Source organism: Streptopelia decaocto, assembly GCF_964273445.1.
Source record: "Streptopelia decaocto genome assembly, chromosome: 1".
In the NCBI taxonomy this organism is placed as follows: Eukaryota; Metazoa; Chordata; class Aves; order Columbiformes; family Columbidae; genus Streptopelia; species Streptopelia decaocto.
In genome coordinates this window covers 89,344,364-89,366,932 of record NC_138663.1, presented here as the reverse complement: position 1 = coordinate 89,366,932, position 22,569 = coordinate 89,344,364, and positions in this window count along the sequence as shown.

Sequence of the window (22,569 nt, the reverse complement as noted above, 5' to 3'; positions counted from 1 at the left end):
GGCTTTGAAGGCTGCAGCAACACCTCTGTTCTTTCAGTAGTGGTTCTTTTTCCATTTATCTGTATGTCTGCATATAGTCAAAATTGACTCTTCAAAAAGCCATTATTATACAATAATGTAATATGTATTTTAGATATTAATTGCTACCTTGGCCTTGAATATCTATGGAATACAGTCAGAAAGTGACTACAGTATGTTTGGCCTGTTCACTTCAATACTAAGAAGTGCGTTCTGGAGGACAGAAATATGACAGTGAAATGTATAACTGTGCTTGAGACACAGAATGTTGGCTAGAAACCTGCCTTCACCCCTCAGTGCCTTCATCAACTTCTGGATACTGATTCCAGTTGTGAATGTGTTACAAGACAAGGGTCAGTCCCCTGTGATACCCACAGCTGCTGCTACCATTGCTTCCCACTTAAACTTCATACAGAGTGAAGTCAGATGCACCAGATCCTCACATAAATACGTGCCCATTATATGTCACTCATCTAGGAATGCATAAATTGGTATATAGAATCATAGAATGTTCTGAGTTGGAATGGACCCACAAGGATCACTGAGTCCAACTCCTGTCCCTGCACAGGACAACCCCACAATTCACGTCATGTGTCTGAGGGCGTTGTTCAGTCTCTTCTTGAACACTGTCAGGCTTGGGGCTGTGACACCTCCCTGGGGAGCCTGTTCCAGTGCTCCACCACCCTCTGGGGGAAGAACCTTTTCCTCATGTCCAACCTAAACCTCCCCAGCACATCTTCCTGCCACTAATATATGATGAACTAAAATTCAATTCCAAGTTCTTTGGCATAAATGGATAATTTATTAAGATTCCACATTCCAGCTCAGGACATTCTATGATTTTATGATAGCACGTGCCCTCAGGGCTGTGACGAAGGGCTGGGTGAGCCCTGCACTGCCCGTGCGTTTGAGTTGTCACGTGTGTCTCGTTGTCAAAGTGTTTCTCATCCTCCTGAGCCAGCAAAAACACGGTGGCTCTTGCCATGTCACCTGCAGGGTGGTCACTGGCAGCTCTGCACAGGGGCCCTGGGGACACAGCCTGTCACCATCTCCCGAAAACAACGCGCCACCACTGCCGCCCCTGGGTATGGCACTGCCTGTCCTGCCTCCTGCCAGGGCAGCAAAACAGGTAATCAGCAAAACTTAAAACATATTATTATAAATTATAAACTCTTTTCTAAATAAAACTTATAAATTATAAACTATTTGCTAAATAAAACTTATAAATTAACTCATAATTACCAGCAAAACTCAATAATTGCATACAGAGTGCCATGCTCAGGGGTGCTCCCCAGGGCCCTGCCCTGGGAGGGATGCATGGCCTTCCCAGGGGCACTGCAGCGGGCAGGGGTCCCGGCACAGGGCTGGGTGTGCAGACCCATGTGGCGCCCGTGCTGGTGCCACGCTCTGAAAAAAGGAGTTGTTTATGCTGAGAAAACTGAGCTGGCTGGTGGGATTTGTGGTGGATGCACTCGACCCCCGCCCAGCCAAATCAGCAGCAGTTTGGTCCAGGCTCCAAAGGATTGTTCTTTGGTATGCCTCCAATATTAAAAAAAAAAAAAAAAAAAAAGAAAAACAAACCAAACAAGCTGACATTGCTGTAATATGGCACAGCCTTCCACAGACTGATGTGTGTCATTCCTAGTAGTAAATCCCGGTGGGTATAACGATTGAATATTTACAACCATGAACTTTAAGTGGACTGACAATGGTTCACAAAGACATAATTCCTGACCATGTGTCTGACAATGGCTTATTGTGCTTCACGTATAGATTGCATCTGAGTCTGAACTCCGCCCTTTGGAGAAGGTTAACGGATCGCCACTGAGACTTGCTGTTCCCTCATGGCTGTGCAAACATCACCTTTGTCATCCTCAAGTTGCTAATCAGACTGTATAAGGTTACCCAATTTTACACTCAAGTGCTACAGCAAGCAGATTTAAGACTAAAATAAAGATCTGTTATTATTCCCAGAACTCAGGAAGGACTTGGAGGACTGGTACAAATCTTTGTGTTCTTTGACACTTGTGTTGTCTTCTAAAGTAAACACTGACTCATTAAACTTGGACACTTAATGTACCTAATGGTACCCAGCATTACAACGTGTTGTCATTATTTTGAGATACAGCAAGTGGAAAAAAAAAAAAAAAAAAAAAAAAGAATGAAGGCTATATCACAACAAGTTCAAAACCATTAAAAGCACCACCAAGCTTGTTCTTTTCTGCCTTTGTATTTATAAAAATAAAGCAGAAGCAATCCATGGAATAAGAACTGTTAAATTGTTTTTCATGTGAAAAAATGTCAAGAGGACAATATGTTTTTCTATCATCCACAGAAGCAACAATAAACACACAGGCTCACTCTGTTGCAAAATTCAATGAGAAATCAGAAATTATTTTGTTTTGATTTAGAAATGCTGCTGTGGTGTTCAATGGGAGCAGGGCTTCCAATGACACTAACACCAGTACATAGGGAAAATGCTAATCGCACATCAGACTTCTCCCCAGTAATGCACAGCAGCAAGTGGCTTCTGCCTGGAGAGCCTTGATTGAAGAAGAGCAGAAGTGCCCATATTACAATGCTGGAGCCTTTCTAAAATTAATGTGTTGACAGAACATTTCTGTGCTTTCATTTTTTTCAGAGTAGAACAATTATATAAAAGTATGTTTTGAGAAAAATTGTTGTTTGTCAGTAGAACATAGAAGTTTTCAGTCAAAAGAGCTTTGAGTGAAAAAATTCAGTCAGTTCTGCTTCAATATCCTTTATCCACACATGCCTCAAGTTATTATTTTCTTTTGCAGGAGAAGACCATAAAGATTGGTTATCCTCTCAAACATAAAGTAGAAAGACTGTCCTAAGCCTCTCACTATAAAAGATACAAAAGCAGAAGCTTTGGCTCCCAAAATCCAAGCAAAAACTGACTAATAACTATACAGTGCAAAAATTACTCATTTGGGGTACGACATGCTTTTCCTTTCTTCAGTCAAGATCAAGTTCCATTATCACATCTACAGTGAACTTGCAGCTGTGAACTGGTGACTGATCCTTTCTCCAAAGTTGTCCTTGCTACACTGGAATCATGAAAGGAAGTAAATTTTTTGAGTGATATCTCCAGCCAAAAATCAAGATGTTGTAACTGTATAATACACGCTAAAGCTGAAGAGAAAGATAGCAATGTAGCTGTAGTTGGAGAATAGAAATTGTGCATGAAACTGAGAGTGGTTTCAGCTCATTCATTAAGAAAATTACACCTACAAGGAATGTGGCCATTTGTGACTTGACTTCAGCAGGGTAATGCCTTCAGCATGTGAATTGATCCATTTGTGGTCTTTTGGACTTCAGTTTTGACTTTTTTCTGTAACAGTCATGGACTTGTGCCCCTCAGACTTCACTGTTCACATAGATTGCTTCTCTAACATTGGACACTTTTAAGATTCAGCTGAACAAGGTGCTGGACCATCTCTTCTAGACTGTGCTTTTGCCAAGAAAGGTTGGACCAGATGATCCTTGAGGTCCCTTACAAGCTGGTATTCTATGATTCTGTGATTATATGAAATGAACATGGTGTTTAGCCTACAGATCCCAGTTTTGATAAATGAAATGGTTGCACCCATTTTTTTCTTTCTTGGTTTTCTCTTCGAAGACTTAGTCAATGTTCCTGGAGTTCCAGAGATGCAATAAACTAACGGAATGAAAGTAATATGTAACTCAAAGCCATATTGTCTTCCAGAGATTTGATTAGTATGTAAAATAGACCTTTTTTTTCAACTTGTGTTGTCTATAGTTCATAAAAATGACACACACCTCTGCCACACCTGTATCTTTCCTTCTTTACTATGGTTTGCTGCCACTGTCAAGTGTATTTTTTTTTGTTTCACTTTACTGACATTTGAATAGATTAGCCCCAAGACAGTTTCTGTGGCTGTACCTTCTGGCATATTGCAAATGTTTTAATATGAGAGATCAAATGTGTGTCTAAATTCATTAACCAGTTAATTCTGGATTAAGAAATAAAATCCAACAATGGAAATTGGAAAAGTACTGAGCAAATTATTTTTCATAAATGTAGGGGATAAATTTACATACATTATTTAACAAAAGGAAAAGAACCAAGAAAATTAATACAGGAAATCTGCATCAATTACAGCTAGTTTTGTTCTGTGTTGAAAGCTGTGACATGGAACAATAAGGAAGAGCTCAAGTTTGTAATTCTGACGAGATTAGTCTTTTCTCGAAAAACATCTGACTGACTGTGTGCATATGGTCAAAAATAGAAGAGATAAATCATTAGTAGTTCCACAGGATATTCAGCCTCAGGATCTCCTCATCTTTTGCAAACTGTAATTAATTCTTGCATTATTTTTTGCAAGATATAAAATACTATCTCCAGATCGCCATCTCATCTGTAATGGCTGTATCTCCTCCAAGGCTGCATATCAAAACTGTTCATAAGTCAGGAGCTGAACCCAGACTTTCTAACTGAGAGTTCCTGCTCTAACAAGCTGCTGAGCTCCCATAGCAATAGCAAAGCAAAGTGAAAAGTCCTGCAAATGTATGATTGTACTTTATTGAATAAGAGCACAGGAGCTACAAGAGAGGGACATGAATAAACTGCTGTCAAGGCCACTGGCTTCTGCATTTGTAAATTCTACTCCAGACTCACTTTATCTAACATTTTAAAGGGTTTTAAAAGTCTGTATAATAAGTAAACTTATCTGTTTGTGGGATGGTGATACAGAATATTGCATTGTTTTCATTGTCAGCTACCAAGAACTTTCTTAGCTGTAAGATCAGGCTATAAAGTTGCGTTTGTTGTTTTTTTAAAATGCTCTCAGAGCTCAAATGAAAAAGAGCAAACCCCTATTAGTATTAGTATAACATTTATTGTTTCAGTGTCACTGGTTACTCCCTTTCAAATCATCGTGGGTTCAGACTTCAGAGAGAAATTTGCTTTTAGATTTATCTTGCTGATTAGCATTTTGACATGATATTCACTATATTTTGAGGCTGAATTCTGACAGTAGGTGTATTGGCTAAAATTATGAGCTTTGTTCTAATGAAGAATTGACTCCAGCTGCAATGTGTATGAAGTACTCTCAATTCCTTACTCAACTAATCAAGGTGCTTTGACAGAACTATGTTTCACAGGACTGAGATGTGGTCTTAGTATGCCAGGACCTATAAAGCACAGCAGTTGTGATGTGGGCCCATATATTTCAGAGAGAGGTGGCAAAATTTATTCTCTTTTGTTCTTCATAGATATTCCCACACTGATGTCAACTGATGTACAAAACAAGGAAACAGGCAATTTGACAGTAGAGTTGTATGATTTCATAACTTTTTACTTGCCCTTATTTACACTAGAGTTTTTTTAAACAGATCTCTCATTTTATACAGTTGTTTTCCCTTAACTGCTTACTGACAAAAAGCATAAAATCTGTTATAAGTACTTATGAACTTGATGTAGATATGATGACACCTGGCAAGCAGCCCTGCAGTACAACAGTTTTCTGCGTGCTAATTAACAACATTTTATCACATAAATCTCAGTCAAGTTAGCTATTTTTTGGCCTGTGGAATTTTTCACAGAAGCTTCCATCATTACATCTTATCTGGCTTCTGTAAATACCAGTGTGGACTAATGATGGAAGGCAAGCCTTGATCTGGCTGCCGATTGCACCACAGTGAACTACTCTTCTCAGTGGAAATGACAAGAGTTTGTTGCTTGGTGGGATCCTGCCCTACTCCTTCTCTCTCCCTTTTCAACTGAAGCTACTGCCAGGGCTTCTTTCAAGTGAATGCTGAGCAGCATTATAAACATTTCGGAATGAATAAATCAACCTGCTATGTTTGCTGCTGTCCTGTATACCGAAAGCATGTACTTGTCTGGAGCTATACGGTCCCTCCCCACTCCATTCCCTGCAAGCTCATTTTCTACAATAGTGCCTACAAAACAGAACCAATTAAAAACTATCATATTCTATTTCTTTCCTCTTGCTTCTGTTTCACCTTTCACAAATATAGATGATGACATTAGAACATCGAGAAAGTAGGCGTGCTTCTAGTGGAACAGGGAAAGGCTAAATATCCTTTTCACAATAACCTTAAGCATCTACCTTATGAGTTAAAATCTTTTGTCTTGTTTGAAAAAGTGTGAAAAAAAGTGTTTATCTTCCATTTCTGTCATCTGCTGCCATACCATAGAGAAGTTGTGTGTCCTTTCACAGAACTCATGGTCTTCCTTAGGACTGCCGCGTAAGTAATTTAGTGAAATTGATAGAGTCACTCCTCTATCACCTTCTTTAAAAAGAAAACTGGTTTTAAGGTGAGCCTCTGCAGCTGAAGTGCAAGAACTTTAAGTTCTCTCCTCTTTCTGAAGGAGTGAGGAGACCCAGTGGTTGTATGCTGCGGCCTCAGGAGCTGGTGCTGTTCTGCAATTACAGCAACCAACCTAATGACCAAGCAAGGTCTTTTACTAAGACGGTATTAGTGTCAGAATACCAATGTTGTTTGTCTGCAATTAAACCTGTACCATTTTTACATAAGTAAGTATTTAAACCTTAAAGTCACTAGAATTCAGATATTTGTAATGCCCAGGTAAGAGCACCTGGCAGCCCTCCTTACCTTTTGCATATTCCATGGCTGCTTTCTCTTTGTGTTGACATGGCTTGCAGGGATTTTGGAAAGTACTTGGAACATTATTGCCATGTGTAGGCAACTGATGCTTATTGCTTATACAAAACACATTAGACAGAGTTGTACATTTTAAAATATGCTGTGTGGTTCTTGCTTAATCCTCTGTTTTAAACCATTAATTCATTCATGAAAGTTGTGGTAATTTTCCTTATACTAGCAGAGACCGTGATGTATGTGAGACATTGTCTCCTTTCTGAGCATGCAATCTTTCCCTTAGTTTGTCGGTACTTGATTACTAATTTTTAAATGTCATTCAAGTGGAATGTTCCCTGGAGTATCAGCAAGGATTTCGTATCTTAGTGACATCTGCTGTCTCTCTTCCTTCTACTTGTGTAATCTGTGGTGTGTTTTCACCTGTTTCTTCCCACTAATGTTGTCTTCAGCTATGCTGCTTTAGGCAGAACACTTTAAAATGTGGAGGATGTGCCAGTGGGTTGGCATAATCAGGTATTTGCACAATGTTGTTTTCACATTAATCTGAAGTTTGACAAATATTCTGTTTACATTCAGTAGTGCCTTTGTGTAATAAAATGTGTCTGTATATATGTGCATGTTTTGGGCTAAATAGAGTACAGAATAAAAGTATGATTTATGAATGGTGCTAGATTTTTTTAATGTAATATGCAATATTCTATAGCTAACAAATATAAACAGTTCCATTATAATGCATTAAGCACCAAATAACCTACCAGGGGAGAGGCAGGTACATATATGTGTATTGTATTATGGATACGCCTCCTTATCTCTCCTATTTCAAGATCCAAATAAAAATTAATCCCCAAACTGCTGGTGTGCAGGAACACGGCAATTGCTGTACCAAGTCAAAGCAATCAAATGACTTGCTCAGTGCAGGTGGGTTCGGATGCTGGAGGGCAGGTATTAATTTTCCATAAAGGACAAATAGGCCAGTAACATAACATTGAGGATTGGGAAAGAGCAGACTTCAATCAGTTTATAGTCTGCAATAATTCCCCTGTAAACTAAACAGCAAAAGTCCTTCTCTGCCTGTGATATTTTTAGTTTTTCTTCCTTGGGCTTGTATCTATTTCTAATACAGTTTCTTTAAGAAGGAGAAATTAAGTGAATAGAATATTTGTGATAAGACTACCCTTAATATGATGCAGGTTTACAGTAGTTTTATTGTAATACTTGAATCTTTTCTTCACTGCTTACCAGGCAGATGAAAAAACTGCTGTTCAACCTCTTTTTTTCTCTTTTGTTTTTTTTTTAATCACAAGTGTTTCTGTCATTTGGCTCACCCTGCAGTCCCACAGGCTCTGGGATGGGAGAAAGGACAGGAGTGACAGGCTGGAAGGTGTGGGAAAGGGAACAGTAAGTGGAAGGAAGGCAAAGGGAAGGCAGTTCTTAAGCTGAAGGAACTCTGAAAATCCCTGTAAACACATTTACTTTCTGATTAAAGTTTTCATAAAACTAAATTATTCATCTGTATAATCATGTTGCTTTGATGATGTCAGAATGTTTCCTGATTTTTTTATTAACATCAATTGAAGAAAAAGACACAAGACTGTGGATGAGGTGAAGGACGGAAAGAGAAAGCATCTTGGGGGGATAGCTGTGGCTGGAATTACTGCTTTTTGGGAAGTCTCCCTTCCTTAAGGCTCTTGTGAACAAAAAAAGGAGCCTCAGAGAAATTATGCTTCCCAGTTAATTATCAGTTATATGGTGAATGCTAATAGCTTCTGCTTGTTACTGAAGGTAACATCAGTGTAATGCCAATTGTGACTGGATGGTTTTTCCCCTCCATTTTCATCTGGAATAGGTACTGCTCAACTCTCCAACACTTCTCTACAAATTAATAAGTGGAATGGAATGGTCTAGTACACATAATTGTGAACAATTGGCAAGTGGGAATCATTGCTTGGATTTCACTGTGCATCCGTAGGCTTATAGAACAGTAAAATTAACCTCCTTAAATTAGCATGTCAGCTTATTGCTGGGCATTTATGGGTAGTGAAAAGGGATGGGTTCAGTCTCCACTGATTCAAGTGTAAAAAGCAGGAAAAAATTAAGTGTTGCTGATTGAAGCACCCAGCAAAAAAATCCAAGAAACTAAACTAGACGACAGAGGTCTCGGTGATAGTTCCCTGTGCACCTGCAGTGATTTTAAACACAGAAACCTTTGCAGGACAAGGAAGGGGGAAAGCAGGGAAGAAGGTATGGGAAAAAAAAAAAATACTCATTTGGAAAAATGGGTAGGCAATGGGAATTTTCTTTCCATGAGACAGAGTGCATTGGCTATAATCCCAAGTTAGTCTTCCTCCATTTGAGAGACACTCGGAGTTAGTCACCTTCTAGCAGCTATCACCTGATCACAATTTGCAGTCTGTGCTCAGAAACCCCAGATTTTAGGCAGCCCCAATTTATAATTCCCAAGGGATGTAGAGTTTATTATCCCTGCTGTACCTGGACTCCCAACTCAAATGCCTCCTCAAGGCTGGTGCAGCTGATGACCCCAGCCTGAAGATCTTTTACCCCAGCCATTTGTCAAATGTTGTCAGCACCTCAACTTTCCATTGGAACACCTCTTTCAGTAGCTCCAGCATCATTTGGGTTTGTTGGACAAAACTAGTGTGTTATAGATTTCTTTTGCTGAATATTTTCATTGAGACTTTACCCACAGAAGACAGGCTTTTTATCCCCTCTCTGAGCTCACAAGGTTCTGTGTCCTCTCACTAGTGGTCAGGGTGTTGCTTTCTTCATGCACAATGAAAATAATTCTCTGGTCAATGCATTTTTAAAAATGAATGCAAGTGTTAAAGACACCTCAGCTTTAAAAATACAAGCTCCCCAGTTCTTGCAGAACATAATGGAAGGAAGGGAGGGAGGAAGGGAGGAAGGGAGGGAGGGAGGAAGGGAGGAAGGGAGGAAGGGAGGGAGGAAGGGAGGAAGGGAGGAAGGAAGGGAGGAAGGGAGGAAGGGAGGAAGGGAGGAAGGAAGGGAGGAAGGAAGGGAGGAAGGGAGGGAGGAAGGGAGGAAGGAAGGGAGGAAGGAAGGGAGGAAGGGAGGGAGGAAGGGAGGAAGGAAGGGAGGAAGGGAGGGAGGAAGGGAGGAAGGAAGGGAGGAAGGAAGGGAGGAAGGAAGGGAGGAAGGGAGGAAGGGAGGAAGGGAGGAAGGGAGGAAGGGAGGAAGGAAGGGAGGAAGGGAGGGAGGAAGGGAGGGAGGAAGGGAGGGAGGAAGGGAGGGAGGAAGGGAGGGAGGAAGGGAGGAAGGGAGGGAGGAAGGGAGGGAGGAAGGGAGAAAGGAAGGGAGGAAGGGAGGAAGGAAGGGAGGAAGGAAGGGAGGAAGGGAGGAAGGAAGGGAGGAAGGAAGGGAGGAAGGGAGGGAGGAAGGGAGGAAGGAAGGGAGGAAGGAAGGGAGGAAGGGAGGAAGGGAGGAAGGGAGGAAGGGAGGAAGGAAGGGAGGAAGGGAGGGAGGAAGGGAGGGAGGGAGGAAGGGAGGAAGGGAGGGAGGGAGGAAGGGAGGGAGGAAGGGAGGGACTAAGGGAGGAAGGGAGGAAGGGAGGGAGGAAGGGAGGGAGGAAGGGAGAAAGGAAGGGAGAAAGGAAGGGAGGAAGGGAGGAAGGAAGGGAGGAAGGAAGGGAGGAAGGGAGGAAGGAAGGGAGGAAGGAAGGGAGGAAGGGAGGAAGGAAGGGAGGAAGGAAGGGAGGAAGGAAGGGAGGAAGGGAGGGAGGAAGGAAGGGAGGAAGGGAGGGAGGAAGGGAGGGAGGAAGGGAGGGAGGAAGGGAGGAAGGGAGGGAGGAAGGGAGGGAGGAAGGGAGGGAGGAAGGGAGGAAGGAAGGGAGGAAGGAAGGGAGGAAGGGAGGAAGAGAGGAAGGGAGGAAGGGAGGAAGGGAGGAAGGAAGGGAGGAAGGGAGGAAGGGAGGAAGGGAGGGAGGAAGGGAGGGAGGAAGGGAGGGAGGAAGGGAGAAAGGAAGGGAGGAAGGGAGGAAGGGAGGAAGGAAGGGAGGAAGGGAGGAAGGAAGGGAGGAAGGAAGGGAGGAAGGAAGGGAGGAAGGGAGGAAGGGAGGCAGGAAGGGAGGGAGGAAGGGAGGGAGGAAGGAAGGGAGGAAGGAAGGGAGGAAGGGAGGGAGGGAGGAAGGGAGGGAGGAAGGAAGGGAGGAAGGAAGGGAGGAAGGGAGGGAGGAAGGAAGGAAGGAAGGAAGGAAGGAAGGAAGGAAGGAAGGAAGGAAGGAAGGAAGGAAGGAAGGAAGGAAGGAAGGAAGGAAGGAAGGAAGGGAGGGAGGGAGGGAGGGAGGAAGGGAGGAAGGGAGGAAGGGAGGAAGGAAGGGAGGAAGGAAGGGAGGAAGGGAGGAAGGGAGGAAGGGAGGAAGGGAGGGAGGAAGGAAGGGAGGGAGGAAGGAAGGGAGGAAGGAAGGAAGGGAGGAAGGAAGGAAGGGAGGAAGGAAGGAAGGGAGGAAGGAAGGAAGGAAGGAAGGAAGGGAGGAAGGAAGGGAGGAAGGAAGGAAGGAAGGAAGGAAGGAAGGAAGGAAGGAAGGAAGGAAGGAAGGAAGGAAGGAAGGAAGGAAGGAAGGAAGGAAGGAAGGAAGGAAGGAAGGAAGGAAGGAAGGAAGGAAGGAAGGAAGGAAGGAAGGAAGGAAGGAAGGTGGTTTGAGTGTGCAGTGAGAAGGAAGTACAGGAACTAATGTACAGCTAGGCATAGGAAAGGAAGGTTGTAGCAAAGAGCCAGGTCATTGTCACAAGGAAGAAAAGTTCCAGTCTAAGAAAGTCAGAAGTTCCCTACTGTGGGAGAGAATGCACACTAAAAATTGCTGCTACAACTCAGCTTGAATGCCTAGCTGATTTTTCTTTATCATCTTTGGCAGAGACATTAGGAAACAGCCATTGCTCTTAGGATCCTGAACCAGAGCCTCTCACACAGATCTGCCCCGATTTGGGTATCACACTTGTACCTCCTAAACTGTCAGTCATGCATCTGGTTCCTTCCAATTCTGATCCAGAGACAGCACACTCCTTAAATTAGGCTTCCATTTATCTTAGTTATCTTGATTTATGCAGCGTTCTGTGGAACATTCATCATACAGCTAATCTTGAGTAACCTTGAGTAATATTTTAATCTTGCTGCCCCTAATTTTACCCTCACTTTTCTCAGCCTTAGCCTTGAAGACTTCTTTCTGCCCTTGAAAAAATACCTGTAAAGGCTTAGCAGATATCTCATACTTTCCTCCTAAATTCTTCTTCCAGACTCTTTCGTTCTGCTCAGCAGGCCTATTTCCCCACCACAGTTCAAACTATTGGAAGGTTTGAGGTGATTAAAGGGGCACCTCACTGGTGTAATAGTGACTGCTTACAAAAATCTTTGGGCTAATTTTGCAGCATGAAATGGTAAACTATTGGTTATTGCCAGTTATCAATAGATGCTGTATTGAATTTAGGGTTACAGAGTTATTTTTATTATGAGTTTTATTTTGCTTTTTGAGAAACTTCAAAATGTTTAAAACTTTGTTAAATTGTTTGACAAACATTTCTTGTGTGCCTCTAGACCAAATTGCTAACTGAGGCATCAAACAATACCTCCCAGCCATTCTATTTCAGGTTCTTTTCTTTAGGGACTAGATCTTATTTATTTAAAGTTTAATACATTTTAAACCTCAGTCATGTCCTCTGTTATCATTCTCCCACACTCCCACAATCCGTGAGCTTCTCAGGGCATGTCTTTAGCCAGGCTTCGCCTTCACAGCCAGATCCCCTCCAGGCTGCATTCTGCAGACTGTCCTTCCATTCAGAGCCAAATATGATAAACTAGGATCTTTTTATATCCAGGCTCTCTGGCAACAGCTCTGCAGTAATCCCTGGCAGCAGAACTAGTAGTCTTTTCTCATGGTGATGATCTCAAAGCTCTCTTCTGGTCTGGGTTCACATAAACCTGAAATCAAGCCTGTCTCCCTCAGAAATGGGTTGTTCCACTCAAATTCACTGATATACACTGATTTACTAGAAGAATACCTTCAAACCTATATCAATAGTTTTGCACTCCTTCCTGTATCTACTTCCTCCTCCATATACGTGCTTATTTTTATTTAGGAAAAAAAAATAAAAAAAATAAAAAAAAAAATTAAAAAAAAAAGGAATAAAAGGAATCACTCTTTACATAGTTAGCAAGTTTATGCAAACTGAGGCATGAAAAATTCAAAGGTCGTTCTAAATTTTTTTCTGTAGCATAACATGATGTGTGAAGATCCAACAGGTCTCTGAACAGCAAGCGATTTCACAAACTGTACTCTATGCACAATATTGCAGAGTGTACCAAGGATACAACTGCAGCCATAATGAGTTTCCTGCCTGGGTTTCTCCATAGTTTAGTGCTTAAATCTGAAAAATATTCCCAGACAGACAAATTTTTAGTTCTTACTGTCTCTATGAAGGCATTTGATGAGAGTTCAGAATGGGACTCGTTGCCTTGGCTTTCTCTTGAGCTCACTTCTGAACACTTGGTGAATCCAGCTCGAACAGAGCAAAGGTGCAGCTTTGTTACCTCCATGTCAATGAGTTCCTGCTCTGGGTTTCTGCTGACAAAAAAAAAAGAGGTAGGAAAGTTTTTATTGTGAAATTTCCCACAGGAGTATTTCATGTAGGCCAAGTTGTTTCCTACCAGTACAATATAAAACAGATACCACTCTTTGGTTAAAGGTCTGACTGTGTTACTGATGACTGAATGTTGCTAACATATAATGTATGCTCAGGGATGTGTATGAAGCAAAAAGGATGCTCTTGTTTCAGTTTCCCAGGAATGATATATTTACCTTCCAAGTCACCACCACTGCAGCTGGCATATTCATGGGTAACTCTAGCAAAGAAAAAAACCTTACAGAGATGACTTCACTGGCCAGCTATGGCACACGTCTTCCAAATTGTGAATGAGGTAGGTTGATGGGATTGCTCAGAGAACTCTGCCTGGGCAGCACTCTCCTCTGGACTGCAACCTGTAGAGCTGGAAATCTAATAGGGACTGAATTCACACACATGTCCACACAAGATTTTTGAATATTGCAGAAGGTCTTGCTAGTGGGAAGCGGGAAACAATGTTCCTGAATGCATCCTGGCACTCATAAAAAACACCCTTTCCCCAAAGTCTTGTTCTAGCAGCAAGCCCTGCACTGGCTGACTTTCTACCTGATAGCTTGGGAATGTTACTGTTCTTTGCTTCCAAATGCATTCAGTAGACTCAGATGCCCATTTTAGCTGTCAAATGTAATCAAACTGGAAAAAGTAGATTGAAAGAATTTCCAAGTGTTTGTTTCAGGACACTTCAGTTTGTTCACTTCTTCCCTCATTTTGAAAAGGCTTTCTTTAAAAAAAAAAAGAAAAAAAAGATACTGGAGATCCTTAATTTTCTTTTTTTTTTTTCTGTGGGGAAAAAAAAAAAACAAAGAAGAAGAACAGATATGAAGAAGGAAAAGCTCCAACACAAATACATCTTGGATTTGCCCTGAGATAAAGCAAGTAAAAAAAAAACTACTTCATGGACCAAATTTTAGTATGTTTCTAACGGGGGAATTTCTATTTGAGAAAGGTTGTGTACTTGAGAAACATACAGGAGGGGTCAAATAGTGTTTTAGCCAACAATGTTGCATAATCTTTTTGGAAAAGTCCTCTTTTTATATCAGGTATTTCAGAAGGAGTAATAAATATTGAGAGAACTTAAATACCTATTTAGCAAACACCTTCAGTAAAAAACCTTACTGACCATATAAATTGGATCAGTGTGAATATAAAAAAGTAGATTTAGATTCTTTGCAGAGGAGATGAAAGACATTTGAACTGTTCATCAATAATTAAGAGTAGTTCTGAATATGGCAGTACTTTCCCGTCACACTGTGTGGTAGACAGTTGGATAAATCCACCTTATTTTAATTGCCTTTTCATCCGACAAGGATTCTGCTCTTTGTGTCCAATAATTGGCACCCTGACCAGAAACGAAAACTACGCTGATTCACATAGCTGCAATGAATAGTTTTATGACTTTCGTTATCTCCTAAATGTGCCAGAGGGTTGGAATAGCAGCTAGAAGTGAGTAGTAACATGCCCTGCTCTAACAAATAGGCTGGGCAAAAGTAAAAATCTGCTTTGCAGCTAAGCAAGGAAATAAAACCACTTCCAGTGATCTATGAATTATCAGTGCATTATACACTTCATTTCACAATGCCGATATCATGGTGTATAGCTAAAAAGCTGTCTAACCTAAAAAAAAAGTATGCATTTATTGTAAACCTAGAAAAAAAGTATTTAGATTTACATTTAGGCTTCATGTTTCGTCTAAATGACTTTTCCATAAAAGGGGAAATCATACAAGTAAATATATATATGTGTGTGATGTGAAAAAGAAGTAGCTTGTGTACTCTTATGGGAGGCTTTTTATTGAGATGCTGAGGAGTGCTCATATACAGCGATTCGAGGAAACTGAGATTTGCTCATAACAGTCTGTGCCAGCTGTTGATGGTGCAGTGAAAGGATGTGTTGCATGGGTGTCATGTTGGAGATGACAGTACTGAAATGGTTACTGATTCAGCTCCATTGATTTTGGCAGGGATCTTCCTGACATAGAGCTTGATCTTGAAGGATGCTGAACTAGTCTCTCATTACTCCAGGGTATGGGGTCTCAAGAGCTTCACTGGAGACTATTTCTTATTGATTTTAAGTCTACTTGTTGTAACATATATCACATTAATCTTGTGGGATGAAGCTAGCAGAGCAGCACGATTTGCATCCAGGGAAGAACAACGAAGCTGGTGAGGGGCCTGGAACACAAGTCTGATGAGAAGCGGCTGAGGGAACTGGGGCTGTTTAGCCTGGAGAAAAGAGGCTGGGCGGAGACCTTATTGCTCTCTACAACTACCTGAAAGAAGGTTGTGGTGAGGGGAGTGGATGAGAGGATGAGAGGAAACAGCCTCAAGTTGTGCCAGGGGAGGTTTAGATTGGATATTAGAAAAAAATTATTCACTGAAAGGGTTATTGGGCATTAGAACAGGCTGCCCAGGGAAGTGGCTGAGCCACCATCCCTGGAGGTGTTTAAAAGACAAGTACATGTGGCACTTGGGGACATGTCTTAGTGATGGACTTGACAGTGTTAAGTTAATGGTTGGACTCCGTGATCTTAAGGGTCTTTTCCAACCTAAATGGTTCTATGATTCTATTCTATAGCAGATACAATGGCCATGTGCACACTGTGGGTTGGCTGCATTTGTGTGCAATCTGCTCTCCCAGGTTCACAGCCTGGCCCAACACAGGAACAGGGCCTAACTGGACATGTCTTCTCAGGGATCAGAGGATGAGAGAGCAGGGTGCATGGCACACGATTCTCTATGCACCAAAAATATGTAGCCTGGAAAATAATTGGGCATGAAAAGAACTGAAGATTTCTAGCTGCCATTAAACAGACTGCTGCTCTTCTTTGAAGAAATGGGAATGGAAAAAAAAAAAAAAGTCTCTATGACTCTAGCATGTTTCCATGAGAGGTAATGTTTTGTATGTCTATATCCAATTTACATATTTAAGGTAACATTTTTAAGGTACCAACTGCCCCAACTCTATTTGGAAGGCCCTCGGTGGGGCTAGAAGTCCTTGTAAAGTTGTTGAGCTTTAGAGACTTCTTTAGTGGGAGTAGCAAGCAACATTGAGCAGGCCTCCTGAGCCTTTTAATCAACAGGTGATAAGTCACGTGAGATTTCCTTGGAGCCATCATCTTCAGAAGATACAGAAGAATGGGGAAAATCAGGTAAATAGGGAATGCTCCAGACTGTGGCAAAGTCCTGTACCCAGTTCTGCTGGGTGCCTGAGTAGCTGCCTCATTCAAACACACAACTTTGTTCCCAGCCATGAATGACACTTCACATGCTCTTGGAGCAAAATGCCTTAACAGAACTGATCTGAAATAAAGTTGGTTCCTTGTCATGATCAAATCCGACAAGTTCAAAACCACGCTTGCTGAAGTCAATGGAACAGTTAATTCCATGCTTCATAAAAAAATACCAAAAGAAGAACTATTTGAGATGTTACTGAAGACACAGCCATAGTCAGATTTGCTACTTTCACATTGCAATTAAGCTTTCTGATGTAACGTATCTCATATATGAATTTTTGTGCCAGTGTGGATTTTTTGCTAAGAACAAAAAAAATTCTGACATTCTCAATTAGGTAGTAAATGAAGGCAATGTGAAACTAATAATTTTAATAAAACAAGAGGACATTAAAATGACAACTGAGCATTTCTTCCTCATAAAGCTTCAGCTGTAGTGGCTTTTCTGAAGAATATTACATTATATATCCACTGCAATATTTAGAAAACGCTTCTTAACCTCACTTTTTTTCAAGTCACCGGAAAACAGATCTTGTCAGACCAGAAGTAAAACACTGTTGTTTTATGCTAAGCAAAAATAAATTATCTTAATCCAAATGAAATGAAAACTGGAACAAGTAAACAGAGTAACATTTGGAGGGAAAAAAAAAAAAAAGCACAGACTGAAAGATCTGATGGCCTGTACTAACCATGGAACAAAGGAAGAATTTGGAGGGACACCTCTGCATCCCTTCCACTGACAGTATTTTGCTATGAAAGAATGACAATTTATTGGAGCAAGGAGTTAACAGAGAATGAATAATATTTGGATAAAAATTCCCCCTGCAGTGGGTAGGAATCATGATTAGGACACTCACCTGGATTTAGGTCATATACCAGTGGATGCTGAAGTCTGACAGCACTGACAGGCACACCTGAGAGCTCCTTTTCAGAATAATGTCGTCATGGGGGCATTTCATAGGAGGGAGGAGATGCAGATTGGAAACCCCTCAGGGAGCGGAGAGATGTAATTGAGGATTCCCTGCACCCTGGGGAACATCCCCATCCCTTGGCTGTTGAGCATAGCACTGAGACCAATGATATCGTCTTCTAACCTCTGCATTCAATTAGTTCTTACCACCTCAATATAGGCTAAATGTGAGTTATCCTTCTGACTGCTTTAGGGACAACTGAACCCATGTAGGTTGGCTATCATAGGCCAAAAAATACAAACACATTTCATGGGTCTAATTGGCATAAATTACACTTGCTGGGTGTGTGGGTGATTGGATGTGTGCCAATTCATCTTGAAGGTTGTTTACTGATTTGATGTGTCAGAACCTTTTATCAGATCAATTATTTATGCCATCAGCTGGAGGAAGAAGTAATTGTAAGTAAATGCTTACCAAATACTGAGTCAGTACAAAAAGAAAAACAAAAAAAAAACACCTCAACAAGCTTGGATCCAAAAAAAAAACCCATCAAACCCTTTCTTCAAATTTTTCTACTGATTTATTAGTATGCTTAAGAAATTATTTTGTAAAAACTGCTGTTGCACTTCTTTAATTAGATAAAAACACATGCCACCAAGAACTCGAACACTCCTTACTCCATAATTCTGCTAATAAAAACCAAAAGTAACAACAAATCTACGCGGAATCCTTTTTCCATCACTAATGATAAAGGTGATGTTTGTTAGCTAGCTTAAATAAAGAAATAAAAAGCAGATCTTGCATACAAACACAGCCAGTGTAAGTTTCTGCCTGTAGGCAGTACATCCATGCGAATGTACTAGTTTGGAAAAAAAAATCCCACCTGGTATATGCTAATTGATTGACGATAAGGTGAAAACCAAAGACAATGTCTTTAACAAAAAGGGAAAACCTCTAATAAATGTTAACAAAATTACAACTTCACAGCCTTTTATGATTCAAATTATTGACCCAGAACAGAATGTTCAAACCTGCTGATAAATTTTGAGGAGGGTTTTTCATGTTTCTCATTCCTATCAAATGATTTTTGAGCTGTTCTTAATTTCTGAAAAGAAAAATGCATTAATCTGAGATGCCTAAATGCAAAGTCATCTAGCTAGATACAGAAATGTAAGTCAAAAGAACACATCATTCTTTAGTGTTTTGACAGAGAAAATACATTGTTTCAGACAAAAAATAATAGCACAAGTAACTTTTTAGTGGAATGTTGGGAAAATAGGGAGAAAATGTCTTTCAAATTAAACATAAAAAACCCATCACTCAAAGAAAAATGCCATTGGAAATACAGATAGTGCATATCATAATATGTAAAGGCAAGCTTGAATAGGAACTGTGAAAACAAGCCAAGTACTCAATTCTGTCTTCTTCCCTACGGTGCATGTTTTGCTAAAATACTTTGAAGCATACTTTTATCCTCCTTCACTTTTTAGATTTTTGTAAAGTAAATCAGATTTCAGAGAACATGAGTTATCCTGGACAGTCATCTAGTTATTCCTGTGTCTAGCAGCTTAATGGTAATGTTTTAAATTCCCTCTGTCCAAAACCTCTTTAAAGAATGAGTAACAATTCCTGTTTTACAAACTTCAAACCTACAAAAGCTTACAGTCCTGTATAGCTCCACGTACATTTTGATCCCTTTTGTTTTGATATGGATCAGAGACTAATCTACATCCCAAACTAAGAGACAGAAGAAATATTTTAAATTTTATCATGTGGGCTTGAGGAATGCCCTCAATTTCTGCATAAGCTACTTTTTCATCAGATTTTTAGTTAGCTTTTGACAAATTATAAGTTATTTGAACTTTTCAGTACAAGACCCTGCATGTAACTCCTGTTTTGCTGCACTCTCAGCTCCATGGAAATTAGGGCTTTCCTGAGACCTCTTTGAATTTGAAGAGGATTAGAAGATTTCAAATACAGCATTGCTATTCCCAGAGGAAGTGGGCAATTTTTGGCAGGCCCTGCAAAAAATAAATATAGCAATATAATAAGTACAAAATAATTATCCTCAAGCCAGAAGCCAAGGAACTATCAACCTGAGTGTAGACTAAAGCTGCACAGGTGAATGGTTAATTAGAAAATTAAATTGCTATTTTCGAAAGGCAAAAATGTTTCTTTTCCTCACAAAATATATGGATACAAATTCCTGTTTGTCACAGTAGATGAGAATAATGTATAAGAGAGGTGCAGTGATACTAATCTTCCAGTTGAGAGGAATGTTATTCCATGTCCAACTGTGACAGTTCCTTTTGCAGAGAACAGCAAAAATCTTCAGCAGTTTTTTCCCCCTTAACTGAGAATGTTTTAGGTGATGAGAGAACTCGATTTGTTTCTTTGAATAAGTTTTTTACCTTCTATGCTCTAAGTAGCAATTCTAATTCAGATCCTTCCCTCTGTATGAAACATTTTCTCCTGTCTGTAAGTGGATTGTAGTCTCACAAAAATCAACTAATCAACTCAAAACCGGTCCCAACTCAGCTCCTCACAGCAAAATTATATAATGAAAAAACGTGGAAAGGAGAATGAGGAAGAAGATGCCAGCTTGTAATCAGAAGCAAAAAAAAGCATTTGGGATTAGTTTGCGTGGGCACGCAGCCACGGTAGCAAGACTGGTGCACACTGACACTTGGCTGCTGTGCTGCGTTCAGATTTGGAGTGAGGGATGAATGCTGCACCCAAGCAGTTGGGAAGGAGCCTTCTGAGTGGCGGTGTCTCCATGGCTTCTGCAGGAGAGCACAGAAATTCGACTTTGCAGCCAGTCGTTGAAATAAACAAACAGTGGAATTAATTTTCACTTGACAGGTAACACAGGCTGCAGACTGCTAATTGAAAAACAATGTTCTAGGGATCTTAAAAATTGGTATTTCAAACTGGTAGCTTAGTGTGGCAGTCGTTGTATGAGAAAAGGATGACTTATTCTAAATTCAGTGTTTTTTGAAAATAATTTTAATTACATTATTGAGCCTAAACCCTGCCCCCCCCTATTTCTAGTGAATCCATACCTTTTCCTCTCTGAGTCTATGGCAACAATTAAGTATGGCTCTGTGCAGACATCAGTTATGCTGTTGCACATTAATGCTGTAGAAAAATGAAGCTGTTGACAATCAAATACTGAAGCTGTTGACAACTTAAAAACTCCTTTGTTAATTTCAGATTAGTTCAAAACAAATCCTGTTTGCCAAATGGAAACTTAGGACTTTTAAACAAAATAATATGGGCTTGAGGTTTTGTTTGTTTGTTCTCTGTTTTTTTTTCCCCAGAGTACAGTGGTAGTCTCAATAAGAGATGTTCTAAATAATACCTACATATTCAGACTAAACACTATCCTTAGCACTAGAGTAAAAAACTACCTGAAACAAAGTAACCCAGAGGGATCTGGATTCCAATTGTGGGTATTTCTCCTCTCTTTGCTTTTGCCCATTTTTTCCACAATTATTCAGAGTAGGTTTAAGCTTCAGAGAACAAGAAGGTAAGCTAAACAAAGAATATAGTTTTTAACACCGTTAAGTTCTCCTGTGGAGTGGTACTAAATGCAGTATCTTAACATCTCTTTTAGAATTGTGGCCTTCAAACAAATACACCATCATGGTTCATCCGTTTTCATTTGTTTTCACAACATTGATTTCTGCATAAAATGCACAAACTGTTGGTGTAGGCAGTCCCTAAATGAACAGTCAGGATGAACTCTTGAGGAAAGGCCACTGTGTACGATCTCATCCTTCCTTTCTGGTTTCCTTTCCTATTGGTGGAAATGGCCTTATTTCATGAAAGCACTAAATAATTTGATTTCTTCTGCAGTCTTTGACTGCCTCAGGGGACTTGCTTGGATTACTCAGTTACAGAATTGAGAATTATGCACCATGCCATGCTAGCTGTGTTATTTAGGGTCCTCTGTACTTCTCCTGGACTGCAGATCTAGCAGCCGTGTTAGACTGACAGGCACTCTGCAAGGATTTTCTCTGACTGAGGAATCTCCAGAAAGATTTAAATGACACAGTGTCATCTCACAGTCACTGCTGTGATGCCCTTTGTGATAGATTCTCACTACCTTGGTGGCTCTTAAGAAGAAATCAGTTCCCATTAGACAGATTCACCTTGCTATTCTAAAACATGACCCTTGGTCAAGGCCAGGACAGCTTTAACCAGCTTCTTCACTCAACTGAAAAAGTTCCATAAACCTCGTGCAGCACAGTCAGGCCACAGGAGGCACTGGGTGATGAAGACACTTGATCCTAAGGGTGCATTAAAAACCACTCAGAAACAGCAAATTATTTGAGGTTCATAGTGCCACCCTCAGACTGTCACAACTTGGAGTACCTGCTGCTAAGGATTTTAGGAAGGGATTTTATTCAATACAGACCTACGCTAGACTTTCCTCTACTAATGTTCCTTTGGGAACAGCTAGCACAAAGAGGTTAGTCTTCCTGAAAGATATGAAAGTTTATCAAAGCATTTCAGTGCCCTTTGGGAGGCTGGTTCAGTCACGTGCACACTAAGGAAGCTTCTCCCTGTCTCTGCAGATCTACATGTGAACCCCAAGACAGAGGGCTGGGCAGGGTGGCTCTCAGGTGAGGTTTAGTTCACAGTGTTTGAGAACAACAGGTGGCTGAAGCCAGAAAATTAATTCTCCAGATATATTGAGAGTTATTTCTACAACTCATTCATTACTGTGTTCTTCCTAACATACTGATATTCCCTAGGCTTGGGCTCACTGCCATTTTGTATGTCTGTCTATCAAGAAATCATACTCCCAGCTTCTATTCAAAAATTGTATGCATTTTAGGCACCCTCTGTTATTGACTCTGACCTAAGGCTGGGTCTTTATTCTTAACATATGACCAGACAGCTATAATTATTGCTTTATGTGCCTGATATATTTCATCAGATATAAATCTGTCTGTATGTTAGCTGGGGGCTGATTTGACAAAGGGAACCCAGAAAAACAGATTTGTTTACACTGTTGGGCTGGCAGACTGTGGACTGCTGGACTGCTTGACTTTTGTTTAAAAAAAAAAAAAGCCATTCCATGAAGTGGTTTGCAAAACTACTGCTATGAAGATTCAGAAAGTTA